A 21,349-nucleotide genomic window follows, 5' to 3' on the forward strand; every position below is an offset into this window, starting at 1 on the left:
GTCGCTCCCTTTTACAGTTCTTTCCCAAGATTCAGATAGTAATGGTAGATGGACTCATGTTAGACTATCGATTAGAGGTGTTCCAATCTCTCTTCTTAATGTTTATGGTCCCACAAACGGTGAACCCCTTTTTTGGGCTGAGTTCTCTCCCCACATTACCCAATTCATGGATGATAACTTCATCCTTGCGGGTGATTGTAATCACCCTCTCGGTCCCTTTTTGGACAGGAAGTCTGACGCTACTTATATCCCCACAAAGCCACATAAACTGTTTACTCAAGCTATTTCACAACATAAGCTTATAGATTCTTGGCGTTTATGTAACCCGACTTTACAAGAGTTTACTTTTTACTCACCCCATCATCATTCCCAATCACGACTTGATTATATTTTTGTTTCCCACACACTTGCCAAAACGCTTAATGTGGCGGAAATTGGTCCAATATTGCTCTCTGATCATGCTCCTGTAGTAGTTAGTCTTGAGCTTCTCCCCAAAAATGAGGGCCCTAAAAGATGGCGTTTTAACAATGCCCTCCTTCTTGATTCCAAATTTTCTAATTCCTTCTCTACCTTTTTTGATGAATTTTTTCTTTTCAATGATGTCCCTCCAGTCTCAAAACACACTCTCTGGGATGCTTTTAAAGCTGCGGCACGCGATTTTATCATTAACTTTGTCGCTAAGAAGCGTAAAACCTCTCGCCAATTTACTAAATCCCTTCTTCATGCTATTAAGAGATTGGAACACGCCTATTTCACTTCCCATTCCTCAGATAGTCTAACGTCTCTGGTTGCTGCTAAGATTAAGTTTAATGAAAAGTCTACTGAAGATGCCTCTCTATATCTACTTAAGTCAAGTGCTAAATTTTATGGTGGTAGGAATAAAGCTGGAAAGATTCTTGCTAATTACTTAAAGGTCAAGCATAATAAAGTGAACATTGAATCGGTTTATGACACTAATGCACACTTACACCACAAGGATGCTGATATCCTTGCTACTTTCTCCCACTTCTATGAGGCCTTATATACTTCCGACACCCACTCTTCTCCTCAATCTCTTGATCACTTCTTTTCCACCATCCAAATCCCTACATTTTTCCCTCTTGACCTCTCTTCCTTAGAATCTGATGTCTCACAAACAGAATTACTTACTGCCCTCCACCGCCTTAAACTTAACAAGGCCCCCGGCCCAGATGGTTTTACTGTTGAGTTCTATCTTCACTTTTCCAAACTATTGATTCCAAAACTTCACTCCCTTCTCCACTCTTTTGCTGAATTCGGCTCTTCTTCTGGCACTTTCTCGGACGCACACATTTGCTTAATTCCTAAACCCGGGAAGGATGTCCAACATTGCAAAAACTATAGACCCATTTCCCTAGTTAATATTGACTACAAAATTTTCGCCAAATCATTAGCGATTAGACTTGATCATTTGCTTCCTGACCTCCTAGGAGATGAACAATCAGGTTTTGTCAAAGGCCATTACATTACTGACAATACCAGACTTTTATTTAACATCTTAACAAAATCCTCTCGTCCCTCGCGGCGATAGCCCTAGATGCTGAAAAGGCGTTTGATAGGGTTGAGTGGCCTTACTTTTTTCATACCCTCAGTTGGTTTGGGTTTGGCCCTAAATTTATTTCCCTAATTTCTTTACTATACTCTCGCCCTCGAGCTGCAGTTTATGCCAATGGCCAAATCTCTCCTTATTTTGACCTTGGTAGAGGTGTTCGCCAAGGCTGTCCTCTTTCACCTTTTCTTTTTAATCTGGCTCTAGAACCCTTTCTGTCCAGACTACGCCAAAATCCCAACGTTCACGGTTTTCAAACTAAAGATATCTCCATAAAACTTGCTGCATATGCAGACGATATTTTACTTTTCATCTCGAACCCTGCTGTTTCCGTCACCGCTTTTTTGGAGGAAGTGCAAACCTATTCCTCAATTTCTGGTTATAAACTTAATCACGACAAAGTTCACCTTTAAGCCTGACTTTAGCGCCTCCAACTTCACCTGGAGCGCTTCCCATATTAAATATTTAGGACTGCATATTACCCCTTCCATCCCTGATACCATTTCCCTCTGCCTTACTAAATGTATCCAGAAATTATCCGACCTTACGGCTAGGTGGCATCCTCTTTACTTATCTTGGTGGGGTCGCTTGGACACTATCAAAATGATGCTCTCGCCTATTGTTCTTTATACCCTTACCAATATTCCTTATTCTATTCCAGCTAAGTTTTTAAAAAAAATTAATTCAGTTTTATCCTCCTTTTTATGGCATAATAATAAACCTAGAATGTCCCTTGCCAAACTCACTCGTCCTACTTCTGAAGGCGGTGTCAATTTTCCAGATTTCCTGGCATATCATAAGGCCTTTTTGCTGCGTCAATCCTCCCTTTGGCTACAAGATCCCGATTCCCCTTGCCCTTTGTGGACTAAGGTTGAACGCCTTTTCCTCTCCCCTTTCTCCTTTGCTGAATGTATCTCCTTTTCTCGCAAGCCCTCTTCACTCCTTACTCCCATTCATAAATTCACTCTCAAACTCCTTTAATCCTCTAACCCTTCTCCTCCTGTGTTGCTGACTTTCTCTCTCCTACTATTTGGCACAATAAATACCTTCTACTACGGGGTAAACCTATTTTCTGGAAATCTTGGAGAACCAAGGGTTTGCTCTGGATTTCGCAATTATTCTCACAATCCACTTTTTTACCCTTTCACACTCTTCGTTCCACTTTTGATCTACCCCTATCTATTGCTCCCAAATACCTCCTCCTTAAAGCATCAGTTATGGAAGTTTATAACAAGCTTTCCAAGTCTAACTCCTCTTCCACTTTACCTGATCCTGTTAATCTACTTCACTCTACTTTACGTACACTTCCCAAAGCCTCTATCATATATAAACACCTTCATGCACATACACTTCCCAGACCCAAATCCAAGGTGGAAGAGCTTTGGGAAAATGATTTTTCCATATCATGGCCAATTTCTCTCTGGGACAAGATTTGGACAAAGATTCGCAAAACTTCTAGGGCTGCATCCCTAACACAATCTATATGTTTTATTTACAATTGTTTATTACATACCCCTTCTACTCTCCATAAACGCTTCCCTACCACACCAGATACATGTTGGTCTTGCACTTCACCTAATGCTACTTTGTTTCACATGTTGTTCATTTGCAAAGATGTACGCGCCTTCTGGTTACAAGTTTGGGCTCAAATTAATGTTATTTTTTCTACTAGTATCCCATTTTCCCCTATCCAGATCTTTTTGGGTAGTTTATCCCCTTGTTGGGACATGCTTGATCTTAATGTTCGTATTGTTGATTTATTATTAGCTGTTGCATTTCAACAAATTACTATTAATTGGAAGTCTGCATCTACTATTACTTTCAAAGCATGGTGGTACAATGTTTGTCACAATCATAGGCTTGATGCTGCTTTTGTTTTGCCTGCCCAGTTGGCAGCTAAGCGTGCTGAGTTATGGCTTCCTATTTCGTTGTATTTAGATAAGTGTACAACTCGCTCCTTCCGTCCAAGACCTGCTCAGCAGGAGGTTTCTAAACCCCCTTGATACCCTTTCTCTTTCCTCACGTTCTACTAAACTGTTTAATTGCATAGTTATATCTGCATTTGTTTTCATTGTATATTTATTGCACACTTTCTTTTTATTTCCTGATACCCATGATTAGTTTATTATGTTTCGAATTGCTTATTTCACTTTGCATTGTTCTTTGTTTACCATTTTTCTGATTCCCCTTCCCTTCCCATCCCCCTTTTTATTTTCCCTCATAATACTTCACTTGCATTTGTATTATTACCTTGTAATACTTTAATAAACTTATTTCTGAACTGAAAAATAGAAACATTCAAAAAGAGAAAAGAAAAAGCTGATAACTGGTGCCCTAGTGATTCAAATCTTTATATTTCTCATTATGTTTTTCATTTTAACATGCCAGGACACACTCAAATCTATATCAGGTCATAAGACATTTAGAAATAAAATCAAGCAGCTCTAAAAGCCCTTATATTTCGTTCAGATGCCAGCAACTTATGTTTCCATTGTACCCTTTCCCATGAAATGACGCATTTACCATCTTCAAGTCCTGTCATGTTCCAGCACCATCTTTTTCTTGCTATGATTTTTTAAATTTAGACTTCTAATGCATTTCAAACATCAGGATATTGGTCTCCAAAAGGAAGAGGGGCAACTTCGAAGTGGCCAGTTCTGCTGCTTTGATGAGTCTTCCCATGAATCTTGCTCTCTGCTGGTTCCCTATTTAACACGTCACGAGCAAGTGTGAAGTGATTTCAATTTCCTGCTTATTACAGACACAAATGGGTGATATGTTGCTGTTCCGTGCTGCCATGTTCTCGTTTGTGAGAAGCAATTGCAGACTTGGAAGAGAAAGTCATCTTCTTTTGTAACCAGGCAACCTTTCCAGTTTGCAGTCGGAACCACTGTTACTTTCCAAATTGTTTTCTCCGCATTTTTCTTGTTTCTTGTTAAAACTAAGAGCATCATATGTGATATCTATTTGCTGGTAATTTCTGACTATTTGTCTTACATTTTTCAATACTGTGTTGGTGTTTGAGATATTTTATTAAAGTCAAAAAAACATTTTGAACTAGTGTTTTTTCCGTTAGACATTTGGTAGTAGATATATTTATACTAACAATATGTTTTCTTTTTGTACATGCCCCATCACTGATCCTGGATGCTGTGACCGACTCTGCCTTACGTAACCCAGGACGTGGTGTCACCAACTTTGCCATGCCACTAGGCTGTGCTACAAGAGCACTGGACCTGCCCTGTAGCACGGTACGTGTGCGGGGTACACCTGGGCGATGCCCAGAAGAAGTGCCTGGAGGCAGCTGGGCTATCCCTCTTAGCCCCAGGCACTTACCCAGGAAGGTACTGCTGTTCGTGGGCTTATCAATCTGTGTTGTGACTTGTGTCCCAGTTTCGATCTAGGCAGGTTTTCTTCTTCTGTTCTTCCTTATTCTATTCTGCCTAATTGACCATGAGTAAGAGGTAAGTGGTGGAAGGCGGTTCGGGGGATGCAAACTCTAAGCCAAAAAAAGACCAAGAAGGGCATGAAGCATACTGGTGGGAATTGTGTCCTAAATCGAACTGACAATCTTGTAATTGAATGTGTGGATATTCTAACTTCACCTGAGATCAGAAATATCCCTAACTCTAGGCTAGTTAAGATCCCAATACCGCCCAAAAATGCAAGGAAGCATACCTCACTTCTTTAAGAAGGAGATTACACCTACCCTGAGTCAAAACCCACTGACATAGAGGTGATTTGCCCAGACAGTTCTATTTCCATACAGCCACAGGTTCTGCTGGACCCAGAAGTTATGTGTAGCAATCGATTTGCACAGTAGCGGCACGTGAAGGGAGTGCTGCTGGGTGGTGAGGCGGGGAGGGGGGGGAGCAGGGTGGGGCATAACAATGGCATACGGCCGAACTGAGGTAAGTAAACAAATAAATAAATCAAATGAATTTCTTCTTTTATTTATTTATTTGTTTACTTTGCTTTTTGGAGTTTTATATAGCGCAAACTAGAGTATCAGTACGCCTTACATAGCACCAGTTTTGTTACACAAGGACACATTTATTTTTGTTGGGCATGGGGAGATTCATTGATTTGCCCAGAATCACAGGATGTTGAGCGTCGTTGCCGAAACTCGAACCCAGTTTCCCAGCTTCAATGTCGAACATTCTAGCCGTAAGACTACAGCCACTCTCTCACTTACCTCCGGCCATATTCCGAAGTTTACTACCCCACACTTTGCTCCTCCCCCGCCCCGCACCACTGCCCCGCAGCACTCCCTCCATGGGCTGCTACTGGATTTGCACCCCTCATATCAATGGTAGAAACCCTTCATGCTGAAGAGGCAGAAGAGGGAGAGAGTGCAGGTGTGGGAGTCGAACATGCTCCACCTATGGGACATATTATGCCAGGCGCTGATGTTTTAACAATTATGAGTAAGCTAACAACAGAAGTCTGGGTCTTGAACTAGCTTATACTCGAGCTTAAAGGTCAGGTGAATTTCCTCTTGGCCAAAAATGGGAGCCCAACTGCTCAAGTGAGTGTACAGGCCTCACAGATTGTCAAATCACATGAAAAGGATCCTCCATTGTCCCCGGTTGGCCCTCCCTTAAGTCCCCCGCCAGTTACAGGCATTTACTGGCAGTGCAGTAAATGCTAATTATGCCACTGGATTCAAGCTAGTCTGACTGATGACGGGTTTTTCCCTGAAACTGGTCCTAGGATACTTGTTTCTGGTCCATGAAAGACCTAGCTTGGCAGTTCAGGCTGGACTGTTTCCACACAGAACAGGGTCAAGATTTGCATATGGCTGGGTCTGAACTGGGGTGGCTAAGTGAGCTAAAGAACAACGATGAATTCAACCCAGATCTGTGACTGGGGGTGAGTGTCTGAAGAGTTTCAGCGCTCCGTCCATCATTTCCTTATGCTTGATTAATCCTCATGAATTATGTAAGGGTAAACCTGCTCTGGGTGGCACCTGTTTGGAGAGAGTCAACACCTTTGATTATCTGGGAATAACTGTAGCTGATAGTATGTCTTGGAAGCCCCAGTGAGCTAAATATACTTTAAGGCTTTCTGAAATAGCTGGGGCACTGTGTTAACAGTGAATTCAACCCAGATCTGTGACTGGGGGTGAGTGTCTGAAGAGTTTCAGCGCTCCGTCCATCATTTCCTTATGCTTGATTAATCCTCATAAATTATGTAAGGGTAAACCTGCTCTGGGTGGCACCTGTTGGAGAGAGTCAACACCTTTGATTATCTGGGAATAACTGTAGCTGATAGTATGTCTTGGAAGCCCCAGTGAGCTAAATATACTTTAAGGCTTTCTGAAATAGCTGGGGCACTGTGTTAAGAACAGTGCTCTTCCTACAGTAAACCAGTGGTGGGTCTCTCCAGATATATGAATCTACAGCGGTTAGTGTGGCCCTTTATGTTGCAGAGCTGTGGGGTTTCGAAAGGATGGACGATCTCGTCAGAGTTGAGAATACATATCTGAGGCGTATAGTCCAGCTTCCCCAGAATACACCTCTCATCCCCTGAGGCTTGATTTGGGTAAGAAAAAGATTGCTGATAACGCTATGCTACGTCCATTGCTGGCTTGGCAGGGGATTTTGTCCACCCCAGGATTAACCTCCTACACTAAGGCCTTAGATGAAGTTTTCTCCCTACATAAGCAGAACAAGTTAGGGTGGCTAAAGAACATTAAACCTTTATTAGCCAAATAGGGCTAGAGGACCATTGGGTAAATAGGGATCCAGCAACATTTCCCAGTAAAGACCAAATAAAATTGCAATATTCTGACTGGGTCGCCCGGGCAGCAACTAATAAGTTAAACGAGGGCCGGCTAAGCTTGGAATTTACAGATTTAAAATCTGCTGTTCTCCTAGATCCCTATTTAGATACTATCCCCATTCCTTTGGATAGGAAATTATATATGCCGTTCAAGTTCGGCAACCTTCCTGTTAATGCAGTAGCGGCTCCTGGAGGGAGTGCTGTCAGGCGGTGATGCAGGGCAGGGGAGGGGCAGGGTGGGGGTAGTAAAGTCCAGATTATGGCCTAACAGAGTTAAGTATACAAATAAATCAATAAAACAAATGTCATTGCGCGCACTGCATAGCATTTGGCATATCAAAGATTAGAGTGTGAGGAGGTGCATAAAATTATCACATGGATGATGTGATCAATGATGTTATCAGTGATGTAATTTTAGATGTCCAGTAAGAATGGATGGTAGGTGCACAGCACTTGTTCATTATGTGTTGACTTGAGAAGTTATACTGGAGAGGGTGCACTCGAGGGTGGTGTGACCGTCACACACCTTGAGTATCAATAGGAACTGGTGTAAGCAAAAGAATTGCGTTTACATCCCCTCATGGAGGCACTCCAAGACGTTCATAAAAATGACTCTATTGTTCTTTTCAAAACTCAGGTTTATTCCAAACTTGTTTTAAGCATTTTAGAAAAGTTTTCTCTGTTTCATGGGTTAATAGATATTACATCATATCCATGCAATGAACAAACATATTTCTCCAATGCATTTCGGGCTGCACGCCCTTTGTCAAGGAGAAGCTGAAAAGAAGAAAACATGAGCCCGAATCAGGGTGGGGGAATGTAGCAAAAAAATCGTAATGGGCCGAATAGCAGTTTAACAAGTGCCTATCAATGAGTGAGGTGACGTGAAGGTCGAGGGCAACGTGACAAATGATAACTTAAAGGTGGAGTGCAAATATGACGAACACGGAAAAAAATTTCTAAGCAGGATGGTTCGTGTGGGCGATATAACGAAAGGTAACTAGAGGACATGTGCTGTTAGGTGAGAATCATAACGGTGTGCAAACGCGACAAGCGCGTGTGAAGTTACCGCAGTGTACAAACGCGATACGCGCATGTGAAAAATGATTATAAAGAACGGGTCGTAAAGGAGAAGTGATCTCTCCTAGAAGTTACGAAGCAAACAGGGTTACTCACTTGGTGGTTTAACGCAGTGGCGATCAGTGACGCGGCGGTTTGAGGATGCGCAAGGGTGCATCAGGGTGGAATACATAGACGAAAACATAAAAAACGGACTAGAAAATAAAATTGAAAGGTGGTGGCCATCTTGGAACGGGGAAAAAGCTAGTGGACAACAAAAACCGAACTGATGTGGGTGAAATCCCGTGACAAATAAAAAAAGTGCTATGGGTATGGAATAGAGAGCAAGGCATAACAATAGTAAATAGTGGATTTACAAGTAACAGCTATATTCTACACGGTCATTCAGACCATGGGGCTTAAGAGTTTGTAGACGAAAAGTCCATTCCAATTCTTTCTGCAAAAGCAGTTTCCGATTGTCAACTCCTTCTTTTCGTGGAACACATTCAAGGACAATAAACTGAAGTTGTGCGATGGTGTGATGAAATTCTTGAAAATGTGTGGCCACGTTGGATTTCTAATTTTTGGTACGTATATTGGACTTATGCTCGTTGATGCGAACCTTGATTTTTCTTTCAGTTTTGCCAACATAAAGTTTACCACATGGGCATTTTAGGGCGTAAATGAGATTTGTAGAGTCACAGGTTGCGTTTACTCGCAATTTAATGGAAGTCCCCTTCATAGGATGTTTGATTGCTTTTCCTCTCATAACGCAGTTACAATTATTACAGTTGTGGCATGGTTGGGTCCCTTTGAATTTTTGTGGAACGATGGGTGGTGAGGAAAGAATTTCTTTGATATTTTTACCACGTGTATAGGCAAATAGTGGGGGGCTATCAAAGATATTCCTGAAGTCCGGTTCCATCTGGAGAATGGGCCAATGATTCAAAATAATTTTTTTGAAACTGTTGCTGGCTGTTGAGAATTTAGAGACTAGAACCATGCGTTGAGCAGGAGGTTTGGTCTTTTTTACTAGACTTTGTGGTCTAGTGACGTTAGCAACTCGGGTTTCAGCGTCGTTGATGATGGTTTGGGGATATCCTCTCTCAAGGAACCGTTGGTGCATTTCCTTGATGCGATGGGTGTAGGTGTCCTGTTCAGACACGATCCGTTTGATACGCAACATTTGTGAATAGGGCAGGTGTTTTTTAAGAGACCCTTGGTGGACACTTTGAAAATGGAGTGTATTGTTGCGATCGGTGCTTTTACGATACAAATCTGTAGTAATGGATTGGTTGCAGATTTTGACTAGGACGTCCAAGAAAGAGATTTCTGTGTTGCTTGTGACCCATGAAAGGAAGATTCGAGGATCTTTGGTGTTAAGGTCTGTGAGAGCTACAATAAGTTCTTCTTCTGAACTGGCCCATATGAAGAAAAGATCATCTATGTATCTTACGTACATTCTCAGTTTACCGTGAAACTTGGGGTTCTCATATATGTAGATTTTCTCAAAGTTCTCCATATAGATGTTCGCGTACGTTGGAGCCGCACAGTTTCCCATGGCCATTCCTGTGAGTTGGAGGTACCATTTATCTTTGTCTTGGAAATAGCTATGGTAGAGTGTGTAAATCATCAACTCCATTAAGAATGTTTGCATTTGAGGGTTGATGTCGCTTTTGAGTAAGGCTTGTTCTACAGCCTCTATGCCTCCCTGATGGGGTATAGAGGTGTATAATGATCTGACGTCTGCAGTGCATAGGATCAGTGATTCATTGTCGATGTTTTCAATGAGAGAGAGCTTATTCAAAAATTCAGTGGTGTCTTTTATGTAACTTTGTGCTTTGATGACTAAAGGTTGCAGATATCTGTCTAGATATTTTCCAGTTGGTTCGTGGATCGATCCTTTTGTGGAGACACTTGGCCGGAACGGTGGGTCATGGAGGTTTTTGTGAATTTTTGGACTCATGAAGATTTTTGGACATCTTGGAAATTCAGTGATTAGATATTTTTTAGTGCGATCTTCAATTATCCCTGATTGGTGTGCCCCATTGATAATATTCAATAACGAGTCCTGAAACTCTTTGGTGGGATTGTTCTGAAGTTCCATGTAGGTTTCTGGATCATGGATGTGTTCACTCAGACGTTGTTCATACATGGTAGAGTTCATAATCACAAGCGCTCCTCCCTTGTCGGCTTTTGCACATCGAATATTAGGGTTGTTCGCTAAAGACTTTAAGGTATCTAAGTCTTTCTGTGAAGTGTTGCGATATTTCTTGAATTTGTTGAAATTCATTTTAGAAAGATCGTTTTTGACCAGCTTCTCAAACAGATCGATGCCTTTATGACTTTGAGGCGCTAAGTAATTGCTGGATGGGCGTAAGCCCCTGAGTTGATCACTTCTGGTGTCAGTGGTAGACGGTATGATGTTCTCAAAAAAGCTACATGCAAGCACCTTACTGAAGTACCACCGAGCCCTAAGAATCCCACGTGGCCTCCGTATAGCCCTTAAGCCGTCACTATGTAAAAATTCAAAGGACTTCAAAGATAAGTGGAACGGAATACTAAACAAATGTAGTCTTGACCTAATCTTATTGATTGTTGAAGAGCTGGCCGGTATCTTGAAAGATCTTGAACAAGAAATCAAAGAAACTGATAGCCAATTAAAAGACCTATCCACACCAGAAGAACTAGCCTCGACACTTGAAGACATAAAAACTATCCTAGACAAACATCATCGAGAGATCAATGAACGTAAGATCCGCAAGTACCGAAGGGATACGCTTGATTACAAGCTGGATGAAGTATACACTTGGGCCGATGTATACGCCCAACGCCGAAGAAACAAACCTTATAACACCCAAACAGATACCTCCTCTTCAGGGAGTGATACATCTCAACGTCCACCACAAAAAACATCCACCACCACATCTACGACTCGTCCACCTTCTCATGATCAGGCATCTTCTTCTACTACTGAAACAGAACAACCTAACGCCTCTCATTTTTTAGGATTAGGCCCAGACACAATCACAGACTCCGGAGGAGCAAGAAGAAAAGATCTAGAAAGAAGTCCTCCGAACACACGGAGCACCGTCACAAAGAAAGATCTGAGGCCCAAAAAACCAACTTAGTGATCAACATCTCCGATACCAACGTTTCAGAACATCAAATGAACCTCCTTGAGAAGGGTACTTCTTTTATCCCAGTCACCCATACAAATTTACTTGAATTGGAAGTAAGTACTTTTAAACTCACTAGGAAACTAAGGCTACGACACTTTTTTGAGAACATCATACCGTCTACCACTGACACCAGAAGTGATCAACTCAGGGGCTTACGCCCATCCAGCAATTACTTAGCGCCTCAAAGTCATAAAGGCATCGATCTGTTTGAGAAGCTGGTCAAAAACGATCTTTCTAAAATGAATTCCAACAAATTCAAGAAATATCGCAACACTTCACAGAAAGACTTAGATACCTTAAAGTCTTTAGCGAACAACCCTAATATTCGATGTGCAAAAGCCGACAAGGGAGGAGCGCTTGTGATTATGAACTCTACCATGTATGAACAACGTCTGAGTGAACACATCCATGATCCAGAAACCTACATGGAACTTCAGAACAATCCCACCAAAGAGTTTCAGGACTCGTTATTGAATATTATCAATGGGGCACACCAATCAGGGATAATTGAAGATCGCACTAAAAAATATCTAATCACTGAATTTCCAAGATGTCCAAAAATCTTCATGAGTCCAAAAATTCACAAAAACCTCCATGACCCACCGTTCCGGCCAATTGTCTCCACAAAAGGATCGATCCACGAACCAACTGGAAAATATCTAGACAGATATCTGCAACCTTTAGTCATCAAAGCACAAAGTTACATAAAAGACACCACTGAATTTTTGAATAAGCTCTCTCTCATTGAAAACATCGACAATGAATCACTGATCCTATGCACTGCAGACGTCAGATCATTATACACCTCTATACCCCATCAGGGAGGCATAGAGGCTGTAGAACAAGCCTTACTCAAAAGCGACATCAACCCTCAAATGCAAACATTCTTAATGGAGTTGATGATTTACACACTCTACCATAGCTATTTCCAAGACAAAGATAAATGGTACCTCCAACTCACAGGAATGGCCATGGGAAACTGTGCGGCTCCAACGTACGCGAACATCTATATGGAGAACTTTGAGAAAATCTACATATATGAGAACCCCAAGTTTCACGGTAAACTGAGAATGTACGTAAGATACATAGATGATCTTTTCTTCATATGGGCCAGTTCAGAAGAAGAACTTATTGTAGCTCTCACAGACCTTAACACCAAAGATCCTCGAATCTTCCTTTCATGGGTCACAAGCAACACAGAAATCTCTTTCTTGGACGTCCTAGTCAAAATCTGCAACCAATCCATTACTACAGATTTGTATCGTAAAAGCACCGATCGCAACAATACACTCCATTTTCAAAGTTTCCACCAAGGGTCTCTTAAAAAACACCTGCCCTATTCACAAATGTTGCGTATCAAACGGATCGTGTCTGAACAGGACACCTACACCCATCGCATCAAGGAAATGCACCAACGGTTCCTTGAGAGAGGATATCCCCAAACCATCATCAACGACGCTGAAACCCGAGTTGCTAACGTCACTAGACCACAAAGTCTAGTAAAAAAGACCAAACCTCCTGCTCAACGCATGGTTCTAGTCTCTAAATTCTCAACAGCCAGCAACAGTTTCAAAAAAATGATTTTGAATCATTGGCCCATTCTCCAGATGGAACCGGACTTCAGGAATATCTTTGATAGCCCCCCACTATTTGCCTATACACGTGGTAAAAATATCAAAGAAATTCTTTCCTCACCACCCATCGTTCCACAAAAATTCAAAGGGACCCAACCATGCCACAACTGTAATAATTGTAACTGCGTTATGAGAGGAAAAGCAATCAAACATCCTATGAAGAGGACTTCCATTAAATTGTGAGTAAACGCAACCTGTGACTCTACAAATCTCATTTACGCCCTAAAATGCCCATGTGGTAAACTTTATGTTGGCAAAACTGAAAGAAAAATCAAGGTTCGCATCAACGAGCATAAGTCCAATATACGTACCAAAAATGAGAAATCTAACGTGGCCACACATTTTCAAGAATTTCATCACACCATCGCACAACTTCAGTTTATTGTCCTTGAATGTGTTCCACGAAAAGAAGGAGTTGACAATCGGAAACTGCTTTTGCAGAAAGAATTGGAATGGACTTTTCGTCTACAAACTCTTAAGCCCCATGGTCTGAATGACCGTGTAAAATATAGCTGTTACTTGTAAATCCACTATTTACTATTGTTATGCCTTGCTCTCTATTCCATACCCATAGCACTTTTTTTATTTGTCACGGGATTTCACCCACATCAGTTCGGTTTTTGTTGTCCACTAGCTTTTTCCCCGTTCCAAGATGGCCACCACCTTTCAATTTTATTTTCTAGTCCGTTTTTTATGTTTTCGTCTATGTATTCCACCCTGATGCACCCTTGCGCATCCTCAAACCGCCGCGTCACTGATCGCCACTGCGTTAAACCACCAAGTGAGTAACCCTGTTTGCTTCGTAACTTCTAGGAGAGATCACTTCTCCTTTACGACCCGTTCTTTATAATCATTTTTCACATGCGCGTATCGCGTTTGTACACTGCGGTAACTTCACACGCGCTTGTCGCGTTTGCACACCGTTATGATTCTCACCTAACAGCACATGTCCTCTAGTTACCTTTCGTTATATCGCCCACATGAACCATCCTGCTTAGAAATTTTTTTCCGTGTTCGTCATATTTGCACTCCACCTTTAAGTTATCATTTGTCACGTTGCCCTCGACCTTCACGTCACCTCACTCATTGATAGGCACTTGTTAAACTGCTATTCGGCCCATTACGATTTTTTTGCTACATTCCCCCACCCTGATTCGGGCTCATGTTTTCTTCTTTTCAGCTTCTCCTTGACAAAGGGCGTGCAGCCCGAAATGCATTGGAGAAATATGGTTGTTCATTGCATGGATATGATGTAATATCTATTAACCCATGAAACAGAGAAAACTTTTCTAAAATGCTTAAAACAAGTTTGGAATAAACCTGAGTTTTGAAAAGAACAATAGAGTCATTTTTATGAACGTCTTGGAGTGCCTCCATGAGGGGATGTAAACGCAATTCTTTTGCTTACACCAGTTCCTAGTAATTTGAGATGTCATCAGTGATGTCAACAGTGATGTCACTGACCATGTCATGAGTGATGTAATATGTGACGTCATCAGCAGTGCATTGTGGGGGCGCAAGTTATAGTTTGTTCTACTAACTATAATGCCCAAATTTCTCTGGTTTTGTACAAGTGAAATGTCCAACTATAACGTGCCTGAAACCTATGGTATTTTCAGCGAATTTCTAAGGTTTTTTAAATGCTAATTTCTAACTACACTGTCCCTGAATCCTATGTTTTTTTCAGTGAATATATATATACTTTACCCATATATTCTTCAGTGGCAGTCTCCACTGTGAAGTTATACTTTGGTCAGCATTTTCATGGGAACATTTATTTTCTAATAACGTTGGCACCATTTGATAAATCTTCATGAAACATTGAAAAAAAGTCCTCTTTTTAATTTGTACATGGAAAGTTTCAAGCTAATCTATCAAGTGGGGATGAAGATAAAAGGGGTTCCAAAACACAAAATTCCCATTCAGTTGTCCATAGACTTCTTTAGAATGTGCTACCGTAAAAACTGCCGAGGACAATCACATTAAATTTAGCAGGCAGCTGGGTCTTGGTCCACAGATTGTGCTTTTTGTGATTGATTCAAATCTGTTTAATAGTTTTTGAGAAAAGAAGGTTCAAAAATATTTGTCTAGCTGGACAGATGGGTTTTCAAGAATCTCTCGAGAATCCCGCACAAACCCGTCCCCCAAGGTAATGATAACTCGTTCTCTCACCATGCACTGCTAAATGCCCCCATAGAACATCACTCATGCCATCTTCAATGACATCATTCATAATATCACTGCAACATTTCTCGTGAAATTGTGCATGGTGCTTGGATTTTATCAGTGAATCAATATATCTATCTATCTAGCTTTATATATGCTGCAAGAATTTAGCGACGAGTTGCAGCCACTACTTTGAAAACTACATAATTCAACTTTTCCGATGAAAAATACATTTGTGGTGGTGAGTAAACTTTATATTTTTCATTGATTGTGTCAATCTTGTTACCTTTGACTAAACATGGTCAGCTTTCATGATGCTTCATTCAATTGACACTATTCGATGCGTTGAGTTCCGCTGATAGTGTCATTTGTGAATTGCTTTTAATGTATCTGCGATACACTTGCACATGTATGGTCATTTATTACTGCAAGGTCACATATTCATACTGCCATTTTGGAGCATATTCAGTATCAATGAAATGCATACAGTGGTTGTTGCCTCCTCACAATGTGTTTGTAAACTCCAATAAATCTATGAAGGATCCACTCAGCTTATACCTTTTATTGCTTAACAGTTGATATCACATGAATTACTTATTTATTTGTTGTTGCAATCACATTGAGATTGACAATTATCATACTAAACATGTATCTACGGTGTGTCAGGCCTGCTCCGCTCCCGATCGCATGTGTGCGTGAGGCGCAACAAGGCGAGAATAAAAGAGGCTGAGCAGGGCAGAAGAGTGCTTTGCGTTCTAGTCGACGTGTGCTGGTCTTTTGCCCTGCCTCCTCTGAAACTTAACTGATTTCCTTCCGAGTTGATAGAAGGTGCTCGACGTTCCCTCGACTGACGTCTGTTTCAGTGATTATAGCTTCTCCTCCTGCATCTCTTCAATTCATACGGTGCTGCGGGACCTTCACTTTGCTCCTGTCATGACAAAAGAAAAAACATGTTTTACAAAGGCTATAACATCAACTTTGATCTGACTATTATTTACAGTACTTATCTGATGTATGTCTCCACGTGCACGGAGATTCTGCTTCCTTGCTGACAGTGCTTGACGGTGGTAAGGACAATTTAAATCTAAATTAGTTTCCTGATTATTTTAGGGGACTGATTTTTCATTGAACCGTAGCCCCGCACATTTTGGTGTATTTTTGTTTTTCTTATCCCTGTTGGGAGAATATGTTTTCCTTGCTCACAGTGCTTGACGGTGGTTAGGACAATTTAAATCTAAATTAGTTTCCTGATTATTTTAGGGGACTGATTTTTCATTGAACCGTAGCCCCGCACATTTTGGTGTATTTTTGTTTTTCTTATCCCTGTTGGGAGAATATGGTTTTTGTTTTTTTCCTGTTTTTTAATAAATATAAATAAATGGGCTTTAATTGGATTTCCAGCTCAACATCTCTTTAGGTCAGTTAAACCATATACTTCCTTCATAATATTATTGAGCTGTTATACTTAGGAAAATACCTAAAGATTTTATCTTCCTCTTATAGGTGATACAACTGATTCTACTCTCTAATACCCTATATACCTAAGTGGAAGAGTGACCTTACACAGGTAGTTATATCTAGTGGGACTACACTATTGGTTATAAAGCGTTATCACCAGAATACATGCACATGGTATCACTTGTAACTTTAGCTTCACTACAGGAACAATATAAACACCACTCCACAAGAATATCTATACCTGAAGTGCATCAGTAATGGGTCTCCCTTTTTCTTTCTTGTTTTGTTTCCCCTCTTCCCCCATTTCCACCGTGCTGACTTTGACATTGTTGGGCTGGCAGGGGTGGGTGTGGGAAGTTGGGACCTTCTGGCAGACCTTGAATCCCGCCCCTGCGGAAACAGCAGTACACAGAGTGTAACAAGGTGAGATGTTTGTATTGCCATCATTCCTCTCAATGTAATGCCATCACAGCCATTTCTAGCTGCTGGGGGAGTACCCATTGTAAGTTTGTAGGAATCGAGGAAATAGTTAATACATTGATAAACTACATATTGACTTTTGAAGATGAATATATATCTCCAGAATGGAAGAAAAAAATCGATTTGGTTTCCTCTTCAATTAACTCATCAGGAGCTAAATAATAATGCATATCAACAACTCGAACATCCAGGACAGACTGTGGGTCAATGGGGACTCCAAGTTAAAAGACGTTAGAGCAATTGTGAAACAGACTGAATTTACTAACAGGTGTGTTAACCCCTTCCATGCTCATGACGGAACGGTTCCGTCATGAGCGTCGATTGAGCTGTGCTCATGACGGAACCGTTCCGTCATGGTTCCATAAGCCCAATGGAACGTTCAGCACAGCGCAGGAATCTGCGCCGCGCTGAAGCGGTTAAAGCTGTATTAACTTAAAATGACCAGAAAGATGCTATTAGCAAGGTTAATCATGCAAAATACAGCAAGGAGACTAACAAGTCTGAAAAAAACTCTTCAAGAAACAAGACAAGGGTAAATCACAAACAACTGATACTTAGAACAACTGTTATAGATGTGGTAGCTTAGAAATTCTGAATACAAAACTTGTGACACACGTTGTCCTGCAAAAAAAACAGAATTGTTCAGGATGTGGTGTGGCTGGACTTTTTTTAGGGCTTGCCACAAAAAGAAAGTGAATCTAATAAAATATGTCAGGGACGAGGAAGCTAGATTCCATAACATAATTCAAGATAAAAGAAGGTGATTGTGTTTAAATTGCGTATGTTTTGGTTTTCATGAGACAATATGGAAAAAACTATTTGCAATATAACGATTGGTGGGGCGGTAATGAGCATAGTTGCTGACTTTTGCTCATGATCCTCTTTCATTACCAAGGATGTTTGGGAAAGCACGTTTGTAAATGTACTAGGAAGGAGTTTGATGAAGTCAAACATTAGATCTGAAAGTTGTACTGGAAAATAGATTGAAATTTTAATTTTCCACAAATTTGTATTTGATTTCAAGAATAGGTAAGTGGAGTGTAAGCTATATGTATCTGTGACACTACCTTTAGGGCTGGGTGGATATTTTAGGGAGAATTAGGAATAAAGTTAAACTTTAATAGTCCAGAACCAGTGAAGCTAGTAAGTGAGCTGGATGACATTGGAGAAGACATGCTACATACATTTATCACATATTTTAAGGAAAAATAGACAGACTAATTGGTTTTAAATATAAAACTATTTCAAGTAAAAGCTATTCCTAGTGTACATAAGGGCAGAAACATTTCTATTTCAAAGTATTACTAGAGTTAGAAAAGGTATATGACGCTGGAGTGATTGAACTTGTAGAAAGTTCTGATTGGGTAGCACCATTATTAGTAAGCACCCCAGGCAAGTGACAAGGCAAGGCTATGTGTGGATCAGGGACCATAATAAGAATATTTTTGTTTATAGGTCCCCATTACCAAGGAACAACAAGGTGCTAGCAGCTACTACAGGCATTAACATGTTTTCCAAAATAGATCTTCATAACATTAAGGAGGTTCTAGACATTCTCAAAGAGTAAGATCTAACAGAAGAATGCAAAAATATAAATTTGCCCAAGATAAGGTAACATATGTAGAAAATTAAGTTGGTGTGAAAGGTATACAACTTAAGAAACAGTTTGTAGAGGCAGTGTGGAATTCTTCACAACAAGAAATGATGAAATAAGATGCTTTTAAGAATGCACTGAATAACGCACATACTTTGTGGGAAATTTTGTGACGTTAGGATACCATTTGAGGCAGCTATTGAAAATCTTATCTATATGTGTGTTGACTTCGGATTGTGATCAATCCTTCTATATGTTAAAAGAAAAATTGGTGCTGCTCCTTTCTGACTAGGTTAAAACAGAAATTGTAAAAGTATTGCCACTACAAATGCTAGTAGTAATGGGCTGGAGACAGTGTTGACACATATAAACCATTCCGGTGAATAAGTTGAAATAGCTTTTTCCTCTTATGCACTTGCTCCTGCAAAGGAAAACTTCTCAGATATAGAGAGAGAACTATTTTAATGTGCATGGTCACTAGATCATTTCAAAAAATTTGTATAGGGCAGACCAATGACAGTCCGTTGTAATCATAATCCTCCTAGTAAGGTTTTAACGACTAAATGTTTGTTCAGTACATCACCAAGACTCACACGCATTTCTTTAAAACTCATAGAGTATAATTAAGACATATTATATGTGCCATAGGTTAAAAGTAAGGTTGTTGACTTCCTAAGTTATATACTTCTAACTATTAAGGATTCACAGCTGATTAAAAATGAAGAATGCCATATTTCGAGCAGCAGCAAATGTAGATAGTATGATTAGAAATACTTTTGAATGTAACAACTCTGACTAAACACAAAGCACCTTTAGGCCTCCTTTCTATCCTATTGAGTCCAAACATATCTTGAGAAAGAATTGGAAATCATTACGATTGATATGATGGAGCCCATGTTGGAAGATATGGGCCATAAGCATATGATTGGAATTATTAATAATGTTTCACAATGGCCTGAAATCAAGATTGTACGTAAATCGGGCAGGAAAACTATGTTACAATTCTTGGATGAGGCTTGTGTATGTGAACATCTTCCTAAAATTACTGTTAGTGACAATGGAACAGAATTAATGCTAGGGTTGTCCCAAGAGTGCTTGAAGAGAAATTGTATCAAGCACAATATCACTGCTGTTTATCATTCCGACGGAAATCCTTGCATTGTGTGCCTAAACAGGGTTTTGAAGGTTAATGTATAATAGCGACCTGAGGGTTGAGGCAATAGCAGTCCGCACCTGTCAATACAATGTATGGGAAGTGAGTAATGGTACAGGAAACCAAGGAGTACACCCCTCTCTACTCCTAAGATTGGAAATAGTTCCAAACAAAACATAATACATAAAAGGGTTCTGCAGACAACAATATAGTATACAGAGTTCAAAAGTGGAGGACAATCTTTATATGCACATCGAAAAACTTCCAATTCAATGATGTTTCATTTTTCAAAACGTTCTTTATTGGACTTTCTTTCTTATCAAGATAAGTCAGTCAGATAAAATCAAGTAGCCAACTCATTTCGTCCCAAAGGGACTTCTTCAGGGCTACAGAAAAACATATACAAATACATTTTAAATATATTCACACATATAAAAAGTCGCACAAATACAATTTCATGATATGATAATTCAATGCAGACAGTTTTAGAGTCAGCCAGTTGGTACAGTTAGACATATTGTCATCTTAGGTTCTTTTCTTATGACAATGGTGAACATATGCTAACATCCTTTATTAGGGATTGGTAGTATACTATTATAGCAACATACCTCCATAGTATAAAAACGTTTTTCCAATCCCAGACTTTCTTTTTGTATATATTTAAGTCCTGAGGTCAATAAACGAAGCACATGTAACTTATAAGGCTTGCTATGATACCAACCATGGTATAAAGAAGTGGAAATATAAAGAGGTGACTGGGCTAAAATTAAGAAAAGGGACTAAAGGAAAATGTAGGTACTCCTAACCTTTACGTGTTAAGGAACTGAAATATAATTTTGCAATATTGTGTGATCGGAGGGTCTAGCACATGTCCAAATTGTCAAAATGTAAAAAATGTATTGGAAATATGCAATGAAAAGATTTGATTGGTTAGAAAATGAGGAATTCAATTTAAGAAATGCTGAATGTGATAGAAATCAACAAAACTCGACAGATGGTTTTGAAGATGAAACAAGAGACTTTATTGAGTGTTAAGAGATAGGTGAAGGAGGGGTAGATTTGGTAGGTCAATTAACAAACCAAAGAGATTTGGTGACATTATAGGCCCGATTACGAGTTTTATGAGGCGACGGCAGAACCACCTGGCTAAATCACCACCAATCCATGTGAGTACCACCGCCGTATCCCATGGCGGTGCCTATAATGTAGGCACCACAATGGGTTCATCAAAGGAAGTTCCAACACGGTATTGGAACTGGGGATACATTCAGA

This window comes from Lissotriton helveticus, chromosome 5_1 (assembly GCF_964261635.1).
Source record: "Lissotriton helveticus chromosome 5_1, aLisHel1.1, whole genome shotgun sequence".
NCBI classification, from domain to species: domain Eukaryota; kingdom Metazoa; phylum Chordata; class Amphibia; order Caudata; family Salamandridae; genus Lissotriton; species Lissotriton helveticus.